This window comes from Dama dama, chromosome 28, assembly GCF_033118175.1.
Source record: "Dama dama isolate Ldn47 chromosome 28, ASM3311817v1, whole genome shotgun sequence".
In the NCBI taxonomy this organism is placed as follows: Eukaryota; Metazoa; Chordata; class Mammalia; order Artiodactyla; family Cervidae; genus Dama; species Dama dama.
Window position 1 is genome coordinate 61,342,246 of NC_083708.1, and position 18,636 is coordinate 61,360,881.

Consider the following 18,636-nt stretch of genomic DNA (forward strand, 5'->3'; position numbering starts at 1 on the left):
TTCAAGTTTGACTCTCAATGTCCATCAACCTCTAGAAAGTTTCTAGACCTGCAAGAGCTCAGGGCATGTTAAGTTGTTTCATTTCAGTGACTAATCTTGTATCTTCTTCAAAATGGTGGCCCTAATCAATAAACTGATTGTTGATGTTGTCATAGTCACGTTGTACCTTTATGTCCTGAATCTGAGGGAGCTGGTGTAACAGACAGCAGAAATATTCTTAGCAGCCATACCTATACAAAGACGGCAACAATGAGTTTAACTATATACAAAATGACTGGATATCACATAAATATATCCATTAAACCTAAACTCAGTGGATCTTCAAGTCAGCATTCCCTTATCTGGTTTCCATTATGGCCCCTCTGGTACCATCCATCATAAGAGAAAGTATTATATAGAGGAAGTTGGAGTGAAAAGAGATAGAGATCTTAACCAAAGTTGGTTAAAATACATTACATTCCAAGTTTTTATAAACACATATAACCATATGGGGGCTTCCCAGATATTGCTAGTGGTAAAGAATTCGCCTGCCAGTCCAGGAGATGTAAGAGACGTGGATTTGATCCCTGGGTTGGGAAGGTCCCCTGGAGGAGGGCACAGCAACCCACTCCAGTATTCTTGCCTGGAGAATCAAAGGGACAGAGGAGCCTGGGAAGCTATTGGGAAGTCTATTGGGTTGCAAAGAGTCGGAAATGACTGAAGTCACTCAGCATGCATATCGATATGGATACATTGCTCGATTCTTCCCAGGGCCTTCAAAGTGGACCAGGCAGGTGTGGGACCCTGAAGTTTATCAGCTTCATTGCAAATCTATCTCTGCACATTATTTTCATTTTCCACAAAGCTTCAAGCTATTCTCAGTTGTTTATTTCTTCATAAAAGCTTTAGAATAATTGTATCCAGTTCACAAGAATCTTATTTGGTATTTTGGTTAGTGTATCAGTCAAAGGAGAGAAACCACACAATAAGGTGAACAGGGAATTTTTCATATAAATACCTGTTAACTACAACAGAGGATTGGAGTAAGAAGGAATTGGCTAGTAAGAAGTGAACAGAACTCTTAGGAACATAGAAATAGCAGATATAAGGAGCAGCCCCTCCTCCTGCAGCTGAGAGAGCTGCCCAAGGAAAAGGCCCCAGGCTGAAATCCAGAATGTTAGTCTTATGCAGAATGTTGGGTTTTTGTTTTGATTCCTACTTTTTAAATTAAAAAACAGTTGATATTGGATTTTACAAATGTCTTTGCATCATATATTCAGGCAAAGAAATTGTATTTCTCCTTTGATCTTTAACCATGATGATTTGCTGATACTGAACTAATTTTGCATTGCTATTCTGACCTGTCCTTGGTCATGGGGTTATGGTCTTTTAAAATATTGTTTGATTTTATTTTGTAATACTTTATTTAGGGTTTTTGTGTCAATATTTATAAGATAAAAATTGGGATATATATTTTTCAGTTATATTTTAGAATCAGTGTTACATGGTTTTGTACAAATAATTAGAGTTTTACACTTTTTCCCCTGGAAATGTTAACAAACATTTAAATATTTATTCCTTGAAGACTGGAAAGACTTCATCTGTAAAACTCTGTAGTCTCTGTGTCTTTGAGGATGTCTTCAGTTCAGTTCAGTTCAGTTCAGTTGCTCAGTCATGTCCTACTCTTTGTGACCCCATGAATCGCAGCACGCCAGGCCTCCCTGTCCATCACCAACTCCCAGAGTTTACTCAAACTCCTGTCCATCGAGTCGGTGATGCCATCCAGCCATCTCATCCTCTGTCATCCCCTTCTCCTCCTGCCCCCAATCCCTCCCAGCATCAGGGTCTTTTCCAGTGAGTCAACTCTTCGCATGAGGTGTCAAAAGTATTGGAGTTTCAGCTTCAGCATCAGTCAGTCCTTCCAATGAACACCCAGGACGGATCTCCTTTAGGATGGACTGGTTGGATCTCCTTGCAGTCCAAGGGACTCTCAAAAGTCTTCTCCAACACCACAGTTCAAAAGCATCAATTCTTCAGTGCTCACCTTTCTTCACAGTCCAACTCTCACATCCATACATGACCACTGGAAAAACGATAGCCTTGACTAGATGGACCTTTGTTGGCAAGGTAATGTCTGTGCTTTTTAATATGCTGTCTAGGTTGGTCATAACTTTCCTCCCAAGGAGTAAGCGTCTTTTAATTTCATGGCTGCAATCACCATCTGCAGTGATTTTGGAGCCCCCCAAAATAAAGTCAGCCACTGTTTCCACTGTTTCCCCATCTATTTGCCATGAAGTGATGGGACCTGATGCCATGATCTTAGATACCATGATCTTAGTCTTCTGAATGTTGAGCTTTAAGCCAACTTTTTCACTCTCCTCTTTCACTTTCATCAAGAGGCTACATTTTTTTCCATAGTCTTTTCCATTATAGTTTGTCACAGGATATTGAGTATAGCTCCTGGAGGGCTACAGTCCAAAGGGTTGCAGAGAGTTGGTCATGCCTGAGCGACTGAGCACAGACACACACACACAATCCATGTGCTAGATAATACTTCCTCATTCTTTTTCTTTTTTCTAGGATTTCTTTTTCTTTCTTTTATTTTTTGGCTGTGGTGGGTCATCATTGCTGCTCGTGGGCTTTCTCCAGTTGCAGTTAAGCAGGGGTTGCTCTTTGTTATAGTGTGAGCTTCTCACTGCGATGGCTTCTTCTGTCCTGAGCACAGGCTCTGGGGCATGCAAAGCCCAGTAGTTGTAGCAGCTGGGCTCAGTAGTCGTGTCTCACAAGCTTAGTTACTCCGAGGCATGACTTTCTCATTCTTAATTTTGTGTATTTGTACATTTATTTTTTTGAGAATTTATTTTATTACATAGTTATACCCAAAATTGTGCTTCATTTTTTCACTATATAATTTAACTTGAGAACATCTGTAAAATCAGTACATTGCAGAAATCCTGAAAGAAATTCCACTAGCTATAAGCTATTTAAGTATTACTTATATACAAAGTATTTAAAGGGGGAATAAAAGCTTATTTACAAAACAGAAGTAGTCACCAATATAGAAAACTTATAGTTACTAGGGGACTTGAGGGAGAGGGATATGTTGGGAGTCTGAGGCTGACATATATACACTGTGTGTGTGTGTGTGTGTATGTGTGTGTATGTATGTGTGTGTATGTTGTGTATGTGTGTGTGTATGTGTGTGTGTGTGTGTGTGTGTGTGTGTGTGTGTGCACGTGCGCTGTGTGCTTACTTGCTCAGTCATGTCCTACTGTTTGTGACCCCATGGATTGTTCCCTGCCAGGCTCCTCTGTCCATGGGGATTCTCCAAGCAAGAATACTGGAGTGGGTTGCCATGCCCTCCTCTAGGGGATCTTCCCATCCCAGGCTGCTGCTGCTGCTGCTAAGTTGTTTCAGTTGTGTCCGACTCTGTGCGACCCCATAGACGGCAGCCCACCAGGCTCCCCTGTCCCTGGGATTCTCCAGGCAAGAACACTGGAGTGGGTTGCCGTTTCCTTCTCCAGTGCATGAAAATGAAAAGTGAAAGTGAAGTCTCAGTCGTGCCCAGCTCTTTGCAACCCTATGTACTGCAGCCTACCAGGCTCCTCCATCCATGGGATTCTCCAGGCAAGAGTACTGGAGTGGGTTGCCATTGCCTTCTCCTCCCATCCCAGCGATTGAATGTATAACTCATTCACTTTGCTATGCACCCGAAAGTAACACAACATTGTAAGTTAACTATACTCCAATAAAAATTTAAAAGGGAAAAGTGTTTAAGGAAAGCCAGCACCATATAAACAGCATACACTTAAATAAAAGAGATGAATGCTTAGCATACAGGGTAATGTTTTTTATTCCCTGATAAGCTAAAGGTCCATTTCAAGATGTTTCTTTCTTTTGTATGCTTCATTTGTTTTATTAGCAAGTGAAGCCCTATAAAGGATGGCTTCATCTAGTCCTCAGACTCAGATTCATCTCCATCTTGACTAATCTGGCAGTAACAAAGCTCATATTGTCAGATGCAACCACATGAAGCCAATCACAAAGATTGTTCTTTTTAAGCTGTTTCTTGGTAAGGTATTTCAAATACCTTTTAGAGAACTGTTTCTCAGAAACAACTGTGATTTTGTTCTTGAAGTGTTCAATGTGAATGACTTTCCCAAGATTTTCAGTCTTTCTATTCACTTTAATCTTCTCCAGTAGAAACTGTTCAAAATTTCCAGAATCAAAATTCCATCTTCTACTGGATGAGTAAGATCCAAAGTAAACTTCCAGGTTGACTTCTTAACTTTCTTATCTTTCTTTGGCGCTATCTTGAAGGCTTGCTCTATGATCAGAGAGCTGTATTTGTACTTTTAATTTATATTTATTGTATTGATATCAGAGAATGTTATCTGTACTGTTTCTACTTTTGGAATTCATATACTTTTTCTCTATGGTAGGATTGATTTTTTGTATTAATAAATATTTCAGGGGCAAATGATTTAAACTCTTTGCTATAGGATGTTCCTCTTTTGTCATTAAATCAGATCAAATCTGATTTGAAAATCAAGTGTAAGAATGATGTTTTTGTTTGTATGTTTTTCTGGGAAGTTCAGACTTGAGCTCAAGCCACCAGGCAGCACGGCCAGACCAAGTGCCAAGTGCTGAGCAGCAACAGAAACAAACAGGAAGCACATTTTTATCTTCCCTGCAGCCCGGCAACCCCAGGAAACCTTAGAAAGTAGGGGGCAAAGAATAGCCAGCAACTTGGGAGCCACAGAAGAGCTTAAAGGGTTGGGACTCGATCCAAGTCAAACCAGAAGTACCAGGCATCTCAGGAATTGGGGCCTGTCAGATACAATTCATCAGAATATTACATCTGCATCATGCCAGGCCTCAGGGACTTTCCTTAAGGGGACTGTCTAACGTCTAAAAACAGGGCAAGTGTTCTAGCCCTCCTAGGCTATGGCATTTAATTTTTGTCAACCAATAACTCTAGGGATATCTCTGGCAAGGGAGAATTTCAAATGAAGCCAGGAGGGCATGGAGCACAGCAACCCAGTTTTACAGGGACTGTCCAGTTACCCAATCAGGTAGTGTCATTGTATACAGATCAGCAGCACTTCAGCAAAGGTGTAACTCTTGTTTATCTCCCTCCCCCAAAAATGTTGATTCTTGGTCTAATCAATAGCCTGGAGGAGGCTGAATTCTCATATGAAATAATCTTGGCATGAAAAGTCTACTCAACTGACGTGTTTGAGAAATCGTCAGTGTCTTGTTCCACAGACATCGGAAATGTTCTGAGAGCAGGTTTTGATTAATTTCACTCCTTTAAGTTCTTATCAACCAGACAGGTGCTTCTCAGGTTGTTTTATAGCCACACCTTTCTGGAATCAGGGGATTGCCTTGGACTGAGTTAGGCCTCCTGTGTCATTGAGGTCACTAAGAGGACTCCTGTAACAGCGTTCCAGATTCTAGATCAGGTCCTCCACATGTGGCTTTCTTCCTTCTCTGTCCCATTCCCCTTCCTCATTCCCCTTCTTGTCTTATACTCTTTTCTCTACTTCCCATTGTTCTCTGGACTCTCTCTGGGGCCCCCAGTAGCACTAATCAATCGGTTACCCAACAGACATCTACCATGCACCAGGCATGGTGCTGGGTAGTGGAGGATACAGAGATGACCACAGCAGATGTTTGTCCTTGATGAATTTATAACCTTATACCTCTGTTATAGGATGTTCATTTTTAGCATTCAATCAGATCCATGCTTTTGGGATCAGCCCACATTCTTTCAATTTCTTAACCAATGTAGTCAAGAGTCTTGCTTAAAAGTATGGTCCCAAGACCATCAGCACCAACTTGGCCAGGGAGCTTGTCAGAAATGCAGTATCTCAAACCCCATCCCAGACTTAATGAATCAGTGAGTGAATGAGTGAGTATTAGTTACTCAGTTGTGTCTGACTCTTTGCTGCCCCATGAACTGTAACCCTCCAGGCTCTTCTATCCATGGAATTCTCCAGGCAAGAATACTAGAGTGGGTTGCTATTTCCTTCTTCAGGGAATCTTCCTGATCCAGGGATCAAACCCAGGTCTCCCGCATTGCAGACAGATTCTTTACTGTCTGAGCCACCAGGGAAGCCCTTAATAAAGGAAGCACATGCTTAATAAGTATGTGTGCATGCATGTTAAGTCGCTGCAGTGGTGTCTGGCTGTTTGTGACCCTATGGCCTGTAGCCCACCAGGCTCCTCTGTCCATGGGATTCTCCAGGCAAGAATACTGGAGTGGGTTGCCATGTCCTCCTCCAGGGGATTTGCCTGACCCAGGGATCAAACTCTTAATAAGCATATTCACACATAAGGGTGTGAAGAGTTTACACATTGGAGAAGACCCTGGTGCTGGGAAAGATTGAAGGAAAAAAGAGAAAGGGCAGCAGAAGATGAGATGGTTAGATAGCATCACTGACTCAGTGGCCATGAATTTGAGCAAACTCCAGAGGATAGTAAAGGTCAGAAGAGCCTGGTGTGCTGAAGTCCATGGGGTCAAAAAGAATCAGACACGACTCAGCTACTGAACAACAGCAAGACAAAAACGTGACCTCACATAGTGCACACTGGGCTATGAGTATAAGAATCATAGGATAAATTCAGGACAGGGCGAGGTCTTCATTGTCTCAGGTGGTTAGAGGGGAAAAGATATTCCAGGGCAGTTGGAGCTTGTAGAATAATCAGGAATCAATTGCTGAGGTAGTCTTATTTGTTTCTTAAAAAAAAAAAACAAATATTGTTGAGACCCGGACTAGTTCTTTCTGGACCTATACCTTTTAAAAAGTATGTTTATTTATTTACTTGGCTGAGTTGGGTCTTAGTTGTGTCATGGAGGACTTTTGATGCCTCAGGTAGGACCTTCATTGCCATGCGCCCGTTCTCCACGTGTAGCTCCTGGGCTTAGTTGCCCCACGGATGTGGGATCTTAATTCCCTGACCAGGGATCAATCCCACATTCCCTGCAATGCAAGGTGGATTCTTAACCACTGGGCCACCAGGGAAGTCCCTAAACTTATACTTTTTAAAGTTCTTTATTGTCCAAAGTGAAATATTGAGTTTCTGGAACAGATTTTGATTATGTTTAGAATTTTACTCAATATGTAGTTAAAAAATACATCTTTCTGAAAGTACTATCTGCAGGTATAATAGTATAATACTATAATTGTACAATATTATACTATGTACTATACTAGTATATATTATAGTATATATTATATTATTAGTATATATTATACTATATACTAAGCTATAATACTCTGAGTAGTATTTTTCATGGCAAATTGAGTATCTAAGGTTGAAATTCCTAGCACATTTTAATGAACTTGACCTTCTTCATATTGGCCCACCTAGGAAGCATCCTCCTTGAAGTCCAAGTTAGTTGATTGTAATATTTCCTCTTATCTAAACAGACTATGCTTCTCAGGTGGCTCAGCAGTAAAGAATCTGTGAGGCTGCCAGGGCTAACACTATGACAGGCGGCCCGGACCTAAGTTTTGGTTTTCCCTGAAATGGTAATATTCCCTACCCCTATCAGGCCGCCTGGAGCCAGCCAATCAACAGGCGCCCAAAAGGGAACATATCGAGGGAAAGCTGAAAAGCCCGCGAACGCCTAAGTTTTAACAAAAGCCTGTGAAAGTTTGGACCAATAAAATTGCTTTGCAAACATGTAACCAATCCGCTTAAGCCAGCTACCAACTGCTTATGTTCACCCTATAAATTGGTGTAACAGCTGGGGCTCGGGGCTCTCTGACCCTGCACCACTGCGTTGGATGTGGCAGGAGCCCTGGCTCGAGTCAGTAATAAACTTCCCTTTTTGCGAGTTGCATTGTCTTGGAAGCCTTCTCTCTTCCCGCTCGGGGATTCGGACATCGGGCATAACAGAATCCACCTGCCAATGCAGGAGATGTGAGTTTGATCCTTGGGTTGGGAAGATCCCCTGGAGAAGGAAACAGCAACCCACTCCAGTATTCTTGTCTAGAGAATTCCATGGACAGAGGAGCCTGGTGGACTATAGTCCATCAGGTTGCAGAAGAGTTGGACACAACTGAGCAACTAAACAGCAAACAAACTATATTGAAAGTTGTGAGTTCTTGGTTATTTAAATTAAAATACTGAAAATGACTGTGTATTTACTGAGGATCTTCGCGTAGGACATAGTATCACGTCAGAACTTTTATGCTGTTTCACAAGAACCACCTGGAAACAAGGGTGAATATTGTGGTGGGCTCCATCCAGTGCAACTACCTCATTACCAGGAGGGACTGTGAAGAATTTCCCAAAAGTCAATGATCAGCTTTTGCCTTTCTGTGTAAGTCTCAGCACAGCTTCTTTATCTTAGAGACGAGAGTCAAGTTTGAAAGTCTTGATTCTCCTTGCCCTTTCTTCTATTGACGCTGGTGTCTGTGAGTGGCTTCTTTTTTGTACAAACTCCACTTCACATTCCTGAAAGGAAGAGAAGACTAGAAGGTCAAGCACTCCCACATTTTTTCATAGGTTCATGGCTATTTTTCCTACATTTGCCTGCTCCAGGTTGTCTAATGCCTGACACAGAACCAGTGGCGTGGTTAAATTTGCTTAGGTTATCTATTAGTGCGATCACCCTAAATGCACATTTGACAGCTGCCCCTGGCATTATTCCTGTCTCTGAGGTCATCAAGAAAAGGCAAATGACCTGATGGTCATTTCATTTTTCTTGTTATAATAGCATCATTCTGAAATCAGGAAAATCCTTTCCTGTGACAGTTCTGTTGGAGATAAATCTTAGATCCATGTGAATGTTTGGTGTGACGGAGAGTCACAGAGAAACAAGTGAACTATGTCACTCATGTGCAGTTTTTGAGCTCTCCTGGTGAGGGTTTACATTCTGTGTTGACTGGATGATTGGAAATCCTCACCTGGAATTTGCACAGGTTTTTACCTCCAGGCCAGATGGATCATTCTTTGTTTAGTTAATCTCTCATTGTGTGTAGATTTTACTTTTAAGGAATTTTTATTGGCGTATGGGATTTACAGTGTTGTGTTAGTTTCAAGCATACAGCAAAGTGAATCAGTTACACATATACATTGTTGCTATTCTGTCCGCTCAGTTGTGTCCGACTCTTTGTGACTCCATGGACTGCAGCATGCTTGTATATTCCCCTCTTTTTTAGATTCTTTTCCCATGTAGGTCATTACCGAGTTTTGAGCAGAGCTCACAGTAGGTCTTCATTAGTCATCTATTTTATTATAATAGTAGTGGGTATATGTCAATCCCAATCTCCCAGTTATCCCTCCCTCCATTCCCCCTGGTAACTGTAAGTTTGTTTTTAAACAGTTTATGAGTGAGTGACAACGTGGAACACCTTGTATGCACTTCAGCTGAGAAGCACGATTGAATCCGTCTCTAAAGTCAGCGCTCCTTTTCCTTTCGCCGTCTTGGTCCTGCTTTGCCTACAGCAGCTGTTGACTGAGGAGTAAGACTTCAGTGTCAGTCCTCGTGGGCTCTGCTGACCAGGGATGATTCTAGGGTTCAAGGACTGGGAGCATTTTCTAGATAGCCTGGCTGGGAAAACTCTGTTCTCTGGGCCGCTGTGTCCCTCCTGGCTTATCTTGCTCAGGGTAGATTTTTCCCCTTTAGTGTTCTCTTAGATAATATTATTATCTTTAGTGCTCTCCTCCCTGCTTTGACCAGTTTCCACCCTGTTTGATAAATAATGTTTCACATTTTGCAGAGGTCAAGGACTAGTTGGCTGGCCAGGAATCTCAGCAGTACAAAGAACCACAATAGCCTTTCTCTAGAAGGCCTTAAAACACAGCCTGAGGGAACTGAAGTTTTAAAGCTGAGGGCAAACAGATTGACCACAAATTCTTTCTTGTTGCCACAGATGTGGAACTTCACTTGTTTATCTAATTGTGTGTGCATGTGAAGAGAGAGAGGGAGAGAGACTGTAGATGTCTGTGTCTAGGGCTGTCTTTTATGTTTGCATTCATTCATTCTCACCTTCTCTTTTTCATGGTTTCAAAGTATTTGTGTTCTATTTCTCCTGCAGTTAAAACAACCAGAACTGATGTTTGCACACTGCACAGTGATATGGCTGTGGTGACTATCAAATATGGAAATGCTTCTGTACCTGATGACAAATAACTTTTGTCACAAACTCCATCTGAATTCTCCTGTGCTGCCAAGGGGCCTTCACACAGTCCAGCTACCTGCAGGTTCATACCTGCATAGCTTGGGAAGGATCCCCTGGAGCCCTAGGGCAGTGTACCCCTCCTTGCATCTACTCCGCTTAGTTCGTACCCTCTGTACACGTTTTGGGCATCACCTCCTGAAAATAGAAGAACTTAACACAGAGAGTAAATGGTTATCAGGTCAGTCTTAGTCCTGGAATTCAGCCCAGATTCGTGAAGGAAGCACAAGAAATAGCTGAACAGTGAGGATAGATTCTTCAATGTCTAAGCACTAATGACCACACCCTTTCCTCATAAGGAAGAACTTCTTGATGACTTAGATGGTCACAATCCAGACTCAGCTGTCCTGCTGAAGTTTGAGCCTCCTGTCACTGAAAGTGGACTGGAATGACCTCCAAGCCCCCTTCCAAGGTTTCTATTTAAAAAAATCATAAACTTGGTAGATTCTTTCAGAAAGTGCATACCTAGCATGTTCCATGAGATTCATAAGCACTAAATAAATGAAGAACCAGGTGTCTTAAGGCCTCTGGTTGCCTGTCCTGGGTTTAGACATCTGGTGGCCTCGCTATTCACATGAACACAGTGTAAGTCTGTAATTACGGGACTATCTGGGAGCCCTGCTCATCTGTGGCCACCCAGAGAATGTGGGATGAAACGAAAAGCCTGTGTGTGGGATACTAGGATGTGTGGGAAGGAAGTGGTTTGATTTTGGGAATATGCAGTTGAACTTCATAAGTGCAATGGCAACAATGAGATGAGGATTTATTTTCTGGGAAAAAAGCTGAAATGGAAGGAATTCCTAGTCTTCTGAAACTGATGAGGCAGTGGTAGGTCTGGGTATCTTGGAGAGACATTGACTCCCTAGCTCTTTGGGCTCTGCGAGTTTGGAGTCTGGATGCAGAGGTTCTGGCAGACCCAGGTTAGTCCTGTGAAGAAGGTGGCAGGTGAGAGCTTTTGGGAGTGAAGGCACACAGAATTGGGCAGAGAGACTCCAGGGTATTCAGGCAGAATATCAACGTGCCTCCCTCAGAGACCTCTCGTGAGGTGGCTGACTTGGGTGTGCTTCGGTTTTCTCCTTGGTAAAGCGGGGTTTATAATGTTTTCCTCCATACCTTTTCTTAGCAATTGTAAGTTATGTATTTGGCTCCAACAGGGGTTAGTATGATTTTTAGTAGGAGTCCAGGAAACAAGCTTGCTCCTGGGAAAAATCTTGGGAGTATGCAGCCATGAGACTTCCTGGAGCCCTACATGCTCTCTAAATCTGGTTGGGTTGTATACCTGTCTTCAATTAAAAAATCAAAATCTGAGTAAAATTGAAAGGACAAAGTTATTAACACTCTTGTACTGGTCTTCTGGGCTTTCCAGGTGGCTCAGTGGTAAAGAGTGCACCTGCCAATGTAAGAGAACCAGGTTTGATCCCTGGGTCGGGAAGATCCCTTGGAGAAGGAAATGGCAACCCACTCCAGTATTCTTGCCTGGAAAAGTCCCATGGACAGAGGAGCCTGGCAGACTACAGTCCATGGGGTGCAAAGAGTCAGACACAACTTAATGACTAAACAACTGGCCTTCTAGTTTCACTGTCTGTTAATGTCTTCACACATGTGCATACACACACTTCTTTTGTAAGCCATTCAAAAGTAGTATACAGGTATCATGACATTTCATTCCTATATGATTCTAAATAATACATTTCTTATAAACAAAGACATTTTCACTTTCCTGGTCAATAATCATAATATTATTTCTACATCTAAGAAAAGGGTAATTCAATAATATCAAATACATAGTCCATTATCAATTTTCCTAAATCATTTCCAGAATGTTAAGTCCAGGTTAATGCCTTGCATTTGCTGCTGTATTTCTTTAGTAGGCATCAGTCTAGAACAGCTGCCGTCTCCCTCTGCTCTTTCATGCTGTCTCGGCATTGTCCAGGCCAGGTGGCCTGCAGAGTGCTCCATGGGTCCCTGCCGCTGCTTCATGTTGGCTGTATTTCTGAGCCAGTCCTTCTAGCCCTGGTCTTATGAGTCATGAGGTTGTCTTTGATGTTTTAGCCCAATAACCTTACTGGATGTTTAGGGTAAGCACTTAAGGCAACTGAGTTTATTTTTCCTTCTTTCTTTTCTTTTTTTTTTTTTGAATTTATTTTTCTACACATTCGAAGACCCAGCTTTGTTAATATGCCCCCCAAAGGACTCCACGTTCACTCAGCACCTAATCATCACCACCTTAACCTGTGTTTCCACAAAATCGGTCATATTCAACATACTGCCACCACTGGAATCATTTCTAAAATGTGAAACAGAAAGTGAACAAGGGTGTTTGATTCATTTTTCCTCTGCAGTGATGATGTGGGCTCTCAAGCCACCAGAAGTAAAGTATAGGTTGAATACAGCGTTGGAAGAAGAGGATTGTTGTTTTTATCTTGGGTATTTGCCTGTAACAGACAGACATACTGCAGGTTATAAACTGGGCTCAGGCTTTGAGCTGTGAACTGTCAGGTGAGTGGAGTGGACAGAAGAATGGGTTATAACTGCCACCTGCCACTCCAGCATTTATGCAGATCCTCTTATTTCCCCAGAAATCTGTAATTACGGAGACCAAAGGGATTGTTTTGCAGATGAGGAAATGAAGGCCCAGAGAGGAAAGTGATGTGACTGATGACACCCAACTCGCTGGTGGGTGGACCCTGGATTAAAGCCTTTCTCCCAAGTCCAGCCCTGTGCTTTCTCTGTTATCCATAATGATAGAGTCATTAGATTTTGTATTTAGATGCTTGAGGAAACAGTTTTAAAATGACAAGTGCTAAGGAAGAAGAGAAGGCTTCCCCCCATTGCTCAGTGGTTAAGAATCCTCTTGCAGTGCAGGAGATGTGGGTTTGATCCTTGGGTTGGGAATATCCCCTGGAGGAGAAAGTGGCAAACCACTCCAGTATTCTTGCCTGGAGAATCCCATGGACTGAGGAGCCTGGTGGGCTACAGCCTATGGGGTCGCAAAGAGTCAGACACGAGTGAAGCGACTTAGCAGGCACACACGCACACAGGGAAGAAGAGAACACGATTAATTAAGCAGACACAAGAGACTCTCAACAGTTGTTAAAATCAGAGCACTAGGGTTCCACTGTCATATCCTTGAATCTCGAAACAGGACAAGTGTGGCAGAGCCCTTTGCTTCTTTAAAACTCTCCTCTCTCATCTTCCAAAATCATAGCCCTTTGACCTTCAGAGTTTGAGTCAAGATACTATGTGTTTTGGGATAAGTAACTTTTTCTTGGGTTGTCATAATGGATTGTTTGTCTTTAAAATTGCAAACTGAATCACTTTTGGAATTATATCTTTTTTTGTATAGGCTTTTTCCTTCTGAAGTCATTTTGCAAAAATCTCTCTCTGCCTCCTCCACAGGTGTATAAATACTCTTTGCAATTACCAGGTGTCTGTCTTCATCTATTACAGAGAGTTTTCAGAAGTTCCAATTATATACCAAATTGCAGGTTATGGCTTAGATGTACTTTGATCTTAAAAACAGAATTTAAGGTAACTTTTCTCAACCAAATTGCAAGTATCGATTTTTTTTTTTTTACATGAAGTATATTTGTTCAATTAGGTCTCCTTTTTTCATTCTTTAAAGAATGTATTTTCAGTTACCTATAGAAAGAAAGAAAAGGAAGGAGGGAGGAAAAGGAAGAAAGAAGAATGGAAGGAGGAAGGAAGGGAGGAAAAGAAAATCATCATCAGCCACTTGCACTTAGTCACAGTTCAGTTTTTTGGTCCATTGTATTGGTTATGGATTTTTCAAGCTCTTTTTGATGAATATGAAAACCTTCTGCAGAAGCTGTTAAGAAAGAGAGAGTCAGTAAAATGCACATCCTGATTAATGAGATGCTTTGGAAGCAAGTGGGCAGTGGTAAAGAATCCACCAGCTGATGCAGGAGATGCAAGAGACCCAGGTTCCATCCCTGGGTCGGGAAGATCCCCTGGAGTAGGAAATGGCAACCCACTCCAGTATTCTTGCCTGGAAAATTCCATGAACAGAGAACCCTGGAGGGCTACAGACCATAGAGTTGCAAAGAGTTGGACATGACTGAATGACTGAACACCCATCCACCAGCAGAAACAAGCAGACCCCCCCCCAAAAAAAAAAAAAAAACACCTGTCTTCCATGATAAAATGTATGGCTTATATGATGAGAAATCTAAAAAGGGGTCCATTGGCTTTGTGACTCAGTGATGTCATTGGGCCTCAGCCTCTTTCCATCTCACCATCTGTCAATCATGGTATGAACTTTGGTCTAGGACTGGATGACCTGGGGATCAAAATACACTTGTCAGTAGCAATTGGAGGTTGCCTATTCAGGTTTAGTTTGGAAGGGCAATGATCTTTTCCTATGGTTCTCTCTAGTGGTAAGAAAATTACCCAGAATATCCCAGAACCAAATCCCTTCAGTTCATATTAATTTGATTTGAGTCATGTGCCCATTTCTGAACCAGTTCTTGTCGCAGGGGACTATCATGCTCAGCCATGGTATTAATACATGTCTTAGGGTAGATTCCTCGGGAAGCAAACTCTGAGACAGTTTGTGTGCAGGAGGCTTACTGGAGGGTGTCCTCCAATCAGTGCTTGTTGGGGAGTGAAGGAAGTCGGATTGGGGAAAGGAAAGGGTTAAATAAAAGATTCAGCTAATTCCCCAGGGAACTCTGATGAGCAGAGAGGGCTCTGCAGAGTTGTCCTTCCTTGCATCAATACTGCTGGGCTTTTCACTTTGTTCTCTTCATCTTGACCATCCCTGGATGTGAGCTAACTCCAGGGATAGTGTGTGGCCTTGGGGAATGTGAGTTTTTTGGCTTGCCTTTCCAGGGCAATGCCCGGACTGACTCGCTGAGCATCATCAGGTCCCAGCAGGCCTAGTGGCGGAAGGAATGGGTGTTTTAGAGTCAATGCGGGGATTTGGGCAGCACACCACAGCATTGGTTATACTTCAGCTCCTGAGCCATTTGGATGTACCTTTTTTGGTATAGTATACTCTGGGAATATCTCCTTCAGGATACTGAATAGTGTATGTTCCTAGGGAACTTATAAAAGGAAGATTACTAGTCAGCATGCATTGCTGCCCCTTGGAGGGTTGAAGGGGTTGAATTAAGTCAGCTTGCCTGTAAGTGGCTGGTTAGTCTCTTCAAAGGATGGCCCTATTGCTCCTTCCTTCCTTCTGCAGTAGTAGGCAGATCAGGAAATAATATCAGACTTTGAAGTACCACCAAACTAGCAGAGAGTTTACCCTCTCTTCTCTCTCTCTGTCTACATCTATCTATCTATATTTATATATTGTTGTTGTTGTTCAGTTGCCCAGTCGTGTCCGACTCTTTGTGACCCCCATGGACTGCAGCATGCCAGGCCTCCCTGGACCTTACCAGCTTCCGGAGTTTGCCAAAGTTCATGTTCATTGCATCAGTGATGCCGTCCAGCCATCCCGTCCTCTGAAGCCCTCTTCTCCTTCTGCCCTCAATCTTTCCTAGCATCAGCTACTTTTCCAATGAGTTGTCCATTCGCATCAGATGACCAAAATCCTGGAGCTTCAGCTTCAGCATCAATCCTTCCAGTGAATATTCAAGGTTGATCTCTCTTAGGATTGACTGGTTTGATCTCCTTGCTGTCCATGGCACTTTCAGGAGTCTTTTCCAGCACCACAATTTGAAGGCATCAATTCTTTGGTGTTCTGCCTTCTTTATGGTCCAATTCTCACAATCATACGTGACCACTGGGAAGACCATAGCCTTGACTGTACGGACCTTTGTCAGCAGAGTAATGTCTCTGCTTTTCAACACACTGTCTAGGTTTTTCATAGCTTTCCTGCCAAGAAGCAATCGTCTTCTGATTTCATGGCTGCAGTCACCATCTGCAGTGATTTTGGTGCCCAAGAAGAGGACATCTGTCACTACTTCCACCTCTTCCTTAAAAAAATAATTAATATTTTAAAATTAATTAATTAATTAGTTTATTTTTGAATGCACTGTGTTTTCCGTTGCTGTGCACAGGCTTTCTCTAGTTGCACCAAGTGCAGGCTACTCTTCTAGTTGCAGTAGGCAGGCTTCTCACTGCCGTGGCTTCTTCTGTTGCAAGGCACAGGCTCTAGGTGCATGGGCTTTAGTAGTTGTGCCCTACTGGTTTAGTTGCCCAGTGGCATGTGGGATCTTCCTGGACCAGGGATTGAACCTGTTTCCACTGTACCACCAGGGAAGTCTGTTTACTCTCTTTCTCTCCTCAGGTATCTCTAGCCTGATCTCATAACATCAAAATTCAGAAGTAAGCTTTATGGAACAGACAGAGAGGGACCCAGGAAACCTCTTTTAGTTCTGGCTTGAGGAGCCGAAAAGAACTCTTAAAACTCAGAGACTGAGGGAATCACCCTCTTTCTTTTCCTTCTCCTTTTTCTGCATTTACTTTCAGCCCAGATCCCAGGCAATTTTGTGGTGGGGGCAATGACAACAAAGCAGCCTGTGTGGAAAACCGCAGGAGTCAAAATTCTGAGGAAGAGGGACCCTCATTTTTTTCATCTGATGGAACTGCAGTTCCAAACCTCCTCTCCCTACCTCTGTCTGGCCTCTTGTCATTTGAACACCTGATGTGATTCAGTCACAGAAGCGAGAGGCTTTTGGCTGATGGACTGAAAAAAGGAGGTTTAAGAAACCAGACAGTACTAGGGAGACAGCGGAGAAGGAAGAGATCAGGAAATGGATCCCATGAAATTGTTTGTCTTTCTGGGCTGGTCTCCAACCTGTGCATAGTGGGTCTGCCCCTAATTAGTCTTCCAAAGGCTATGAGAACTGAGCTGACAAACTTCTTGCCTTGTTCCAGAATAATCTCTGGGTGACACACGTACAGGACATATCTGAATAGCACATAAAGCCTTTGAAGTCTGAATTGATGTTGTGACTACAACACCCAGAGAGTGAGCTGAAACTTATGACTTGAACTTAACCAGGTCAAATGCCTGCTAAAACAGAACCATTAACATTCTCTGATGGGATTTAAATAAGACCCAGAGTCATATAAAGTAATATTAAAGATGTCCAGGATACAATCCAAAATTACCTGAAGTATGAAGAACTATGAAAGTCTCAAATTGTTTTGGAAAGGACAATCAACAGATGCCAATGATGAGATAATACAGATGTTGGAATTATTTGACAGTCTTTAAAACAGATTTTATAAATATGCTCAAAGGAGCAATTATGAGCACTTTTGGAAACAAAGTTAAAAACAGATATAGAAGATGGAAAAGAGAACCAAATGAAAAATTTTAGAACTGAAAAACACAATAACCAAAATTATAAATTCACTGGAGAGACTCAGTAACAGAATGAAGATGATAGGGGAAAGAAATAGTGAACCTGATATCATATTATTGAAAATTACCCAATCTGAACAACAGAGAAAAAAAAGATGGAAAATAATGAAGAACAGAACCTCAGGGTCTGATGGAACAATAGCAAAAGGTCTAGTATTTGTGTCATCAGACTCTCAGTAGGAGACAAGAAAATGTGATGCTTAAAAAATGTTTGAAAACTTAAATTTGGAGAAAGACACATACCTACAAAGTTATGAAGTGGAGTGAACTCCAGGTAGGACAAAAATCAGAGGACTCTATGGCCAAACACATCATACTTAAATTTCTGGAACATCAAAGACAAATTCTTGAAACAGCTAGAGAGAAACAGTGATTTTTTTAAAAAGTTAAGTTTATTGGAGTCTAACTGATTTATAATGTTGTGTTAGTTTGAGGTGTACAGCAAAGTGATTTGGTTATACATATATTCAGTCTCTTTTACATTCTTTTGTCATTAGGTTATCAGAATATTGAGTAGAGCTCCCTGTGCTATACAGTAGTTCCTTGTTGGTTATCTGTTATATATATACATATATATTAATAGTAGTGTGTATATGTTCATCCCAAGTACCTGACTTATCCCTCCTTGAGAAACAGTGATTTGATGACTATGATTCTTTCATCAGAAATCATAGATATCAAAAGGAAGTAGTACATTTTTCTGTACTGAAGGAAAAGAATTGTCAGTCTGGAATTTGTGTATAGCAAAAATAACTTTCAGGGATGAAAGTAAAATAAAGGAATTGCTGAATTCTACAGATGGAAGGGAAATGATACCACAAGGAAGCAGGGAACATCAAGAATGAAAAAGAGGAATAGAATTGGTGAATATTTGGATAGATAGCATAGACTATTCTTCTCTTGGGCTTTTTATAATACATTTTATGGTTGAAAGCAAAAGTATAACATGGTCTGATGAAGTTTTCAGTATATGTGATATTTATGATAATACCTATAGCAAAAAGAAGGGCAGGGGAAGGGGGACTTTATGGTGTTAAAGTTTGCAATAAAAGTGACAAAGTATTGAGTCTAAGTAGATTGTAAAAAAGTATATATTTTGTAATCCTTAGAGCAACTACTCAC

At 41.8% G+C, this 18,636-nt stretch overlaps 1 pseudogene; it reads right to left on the reverse strand.

Annotated features, from left to right (window-relative positions):
• Positions 1-3,931: 3,931 nt before the first annotated feature.
• LOC133048197 (ribosomal protein eL22-like) overlaps positions 3,932-18,636 on the reverse strand; it is a 30,913-nt pseudogene continuing 16,208 nt past the window's right edge.